The sequence below is a fragment of the Juglans microcarpa x Juglans regia genome, chromosome 2S (assembly GCF_004785595.1).
Source record: "Juglans microcarpa x Juglans regia isolate MS1-56 chromosome 2S, Jm3101_v1.0, whole genome shotgun sequence".
NCBI lineage: Eukaryota > Viridiplantae > Streptophyta > Magnoliopsida > Fagales > Juglandaceae > Juglans > Juglans microcarpa x Juglans regia.
Genome location: NC_054597.1, coordinates 29810691 through 29815037, shown reverse-complemented (window position 1 = coordinate 29815037; position 4347 = coordinate 29810691).

Here is a 4347-nt window from a genome sequence, read left to right as displayed (position 1 = left end):
ATAATCTTTTCGTAGACCATATTTTATTGAGTATAAGTTAGAATATTATTAACAACATTAACATATATTAGTATTATTAGTATTACATATAGTCGGTTATACCGCCTATTTTACATGCTTTCATGCATATAGCTGGTTATACCGCCTATTATTATTATTATTATTATTATCATCATCATCATATAATATTATTAGTAGCTATTTATTACCTGGGATTTACGTCTTTTGTATCAGAGCCAAATGCGATTATTTTGTTATATTATTGTTATATCACATATTATTGTTACAGGTCGGCCAACTAAAAGGCTGGTGTGATCATTACCTTTCAAATGTTGTCTTTTCTTCTCAAGATTACTCACCTTGGCATTCATCTCTCATAATCCTGAAAATAAATTTTTTTTCCAACATATTCACAAGTGATTGGAGATGATGCCCAAATATACACATTGAGTAAAGAAGAATTTAAAATTAATAAAGAATATCTCAAACAAGATTATATGAAAGAAAAAAAAGTCACAAAAGGTTAGTATTTTTAATATCTCAAACAACATGCACTACTATTTGTTTGGCATTGTTAATTCAAACAACATGTGATATTGTTTGTAGTATTTTTTTTTTATAGATATGATGTGACATTGCATAAATAACTTTAGACCCATTTAGGAATTAGTGTACATTTATGTGTCTATTAATTCCTGAATTGTCAAGTGTGGATAGTTTGAGATTATATTATCTGTATTGCATATTTTTGTTAATCCTATTCTCCACATTTAATATGAAGTTTCAGTATCTTCCTCTACTGTTCTTCAGGTATATTGTTCGTAGGGTCACAATCTCTCTATTTGAATATGTATACTTGGAGAACTATGAGGAGGTGTTGCTGAAATTTCTACTAGCGTGGAAAGTAGTAGAGTGACGAGATTTGTGTAATATGGCTAATATAATCTCGAATGGGATAGAACTAACTACCTTATAAAAAAACCAATGAGAATTAGAGCAACATGTTAATTTTCTATGTACGTGTTATTAATAGATAGATTTTTTAGAAATGGACAAAAGTTGGATGTGTCTAGGCGATAGACTTAGAAATGATTACGTACTCTATATGCGTGGAGTAAGAACCTTCATTGATTTTGCACGGACTTTTGCTGATAGTCATGGTTACATTAAGAGTCCATGTAGAGGGTGTAAAAATTTGTGTGCGATAGAGTTGGATGAAGTTGAAAGTCATATATTTGTGAACGGTATGGACCTGAGGTATACCTGATGGGTACTACATGGTGAGTCGCATGAACATTCAGCAGATGTATTAGTCAATCATCCAAATTATTTACGGCACATAGATGATGATTATGAACAAAATGAGGTGGATGAGATGTTGGGTGACATTGGGGCTGGAATATTTATGGATGAGGTTGTCAACAATGCCTCAAGTTGCCGAGGGACTGATTGTGAAAATTTCGCTGCAATGTGGTAAGATGCAAAGCGCGAGTTTTATCTAGGTTGTACAAAACATTCCAAAATGACATTTATTCTGCAGTTGCTTCACATTAAGTCATTGTGTGAGATGTCGACGAAAGCAATAAACATGGTATTGGACTTATTTAATGAGGTACTTCACGAAGGGTCTGCATTGCCACATAACTTTTATGAAGCGAAACAGTTGAGAAATAGATTAAGATTTGAGTACAAGTCCATACATGCATGTAAGAATGATTGTGTTTTATTCTGGAAGGAGAACGAGGAAAAACAAACATGTCCTGTATGCGAAGAGTCGAGGTGGAAGGGTAAGAAAAACATGTTGGTTAAGGTGTTGCGGTATTTTCCCTTGAGACCTAGGTTGCAAGGACTATATATGTGTAAGAAAATAGCTCACGATATGAGGTGTCACGGGGAGAAAAGAGTTAAGGATGACGTATATATGGGGCACCCAGCCGACTCACTTGCGTGACAATCTTTCGATAATCAATACCCAAAGTTTGGGATAGAAGCTTGGAACGTGCGCTTGAGACTCACAACTGATGGATTCAACCCTTTCGAGAATATGAGTACAAGTTATAGCACTTTGCCATGGAGGTATATGAAGGCGCCCAAGTTTTTGTTAGCTTTACTTATCCGTGGCCCCATATCGCTTGAGAATGACATTGACGTATTTATTCAGCCGTTGATTGAAGAGCTGAAAGAGTTATGGGAAACAGGCGTTAGAACTTATGATACATTTACGTCGACATCTTTTCAGATGCATACTGCAGTAATGTGGATGATAAATGATTTTCTGGCTGGAGTACGAAAGGGAAGTTAGCGTGTTCGACGTGTAATAAAAAAACTGCTAGTAAATGGTTAAAGTATTCATAGAAGTTATGTTTCATGGGTCATCAACGTTATCTGCCAGCAAATCATGCATAGAAAAGAGAATGTGCTAAGTTTGATGAAAAAGTAGAGGACATAGTTGTGCCAAATGAGTTGTTTAGAGAAGAGATTGTAGAACAACTGGTACATGTTAGAGCGAACAATTTTGGCAAAGGTCAGGGAAAGAAAGAGAAAACGAGGCAAGACACGAGGAAGAATTTTTCGGATAGTTTGAAGAACATGTATGAACTAAAATTATATATATGTTACATTTTGAAACTTTTAACTCTGGGTAACTTTTAATAAATATATACTATTTCAATTGTTAGATTTTAGAATAGTGTGCTCGTGATCTTGGATCAATTTCTCCTGAATTGTATGCATTGGCCCGTGGTCTCTCAAATAGAGCACTTCGATACACTGCATGCACGGTTTGAGATTATAAATTTCATACTCTAGACCATGAACGTAATAGAAAGACTCAAAACTCTGGTGTGTTGGTTGAGGGGAGTCATGGAACAGATGATATTGACTATTATGGTGTCATACGTGATATTATCGGATTGAAATATCTGGGTGGATCTATAACATATGTCTTTAAATGTGATTGATGTGATCTAGACGGTGGTCGAGTTTCGATACATAGGGATAATCACTTTACGAGTGTCAATACTGCATCTAAATGGTATGAAGATGATCCATTCGTATTGGTTGTCAAGCTACCCAAGTTTATTACTTGATTGATCTAATGAAAAGCGTTGATGAAGATAGTGGAGAGATAACTTTGCGAGTTTTACAAAAATTTGTCCCTCGAAATATATATGAAGCAGGAACGAGTGAAGATTACGAGAATAGTGGAGATGAAGATGACATTCCAATTGTAGAGGTATACCAGGAAGATGGAGATAATTTTAACTTGTTTGTTGACCTCGATGCACTCGAGTTGCTCTCCTTATGTAGAGATGATGTCCCACCCATCTATCTTGACTCGTCCGTATTAAATGATCATTCAATTCACGTAAGTGAGGAGGAAGAAGAAGAATAAGAAGAGTCAGAAGTTGAAGACGAATCAGAATCGGGGCAGGAGGGAGATAAGGAGGACGAAGAAGAGGTTGATGATGATGATGAAGATGTTATTGAGAGAGATTCTGAAAATATTATTTATTCATATAGGTGACTAAAAAATATTATACTTTTGATATAATTAATCATTTTCAAAGATGCCGACAAAACGACAACGAAGAAATGTGCCTCCGCCAAGTCCAAGTCCCGAATCCATTGAGGACTCCCCACCCAAGGAATCCGCTCCTGAAGATCAAGTTAATATGCAAGAGAACAATAACCAGTCGACACCTACCAATAAGGAAATATTGTCGTTGATAATTAATTATATAGTTAATACTTTTGTCTCAATAACTATATAACTATAATTATACTATTATTATATAGTTGATGCATCTGCACGTCACGGTCATGACTATACACATGGCATCTCTCTTGAGAAAAATAGAAGGCACGGAAAACTCAAGATCACCATTCTTGATAATTCCACTGGAGGAGTGGATGATAGTGTAGCAACGCTTTCCTCCTATAGTGGCACAATAGTTAGAGCTTATGCTCCATTTTATGTGTGCTCATGACGAGATGTTCCAAATGAGATTAATGAGCACATTCGAAGTCATGTGTTGGTGAGTTTACTTTGAGAGTACATTGTTTTACCAAGATTAGTATATCTATTTTTTTACCTGATTAACTTATTAGGATGAATTTGATATCGACTTTGGCCTTAGCGAGGATTTGAGAACCGTGAATGAGTTGATGGTTACACTATTATAATATCATAAGAGACGATGTCATGACCGCTTCAAGAAGTTTGAGACATTGTAAGAGGCTGCGCAGTCCCCTTTCTAGCAGATGAAGTTAAGTGATTGAAGAAAGTGTTGTGATCTTTTCGCATCTCCAGATTATCAGGTATAATACATTTATATCCTTTAATTA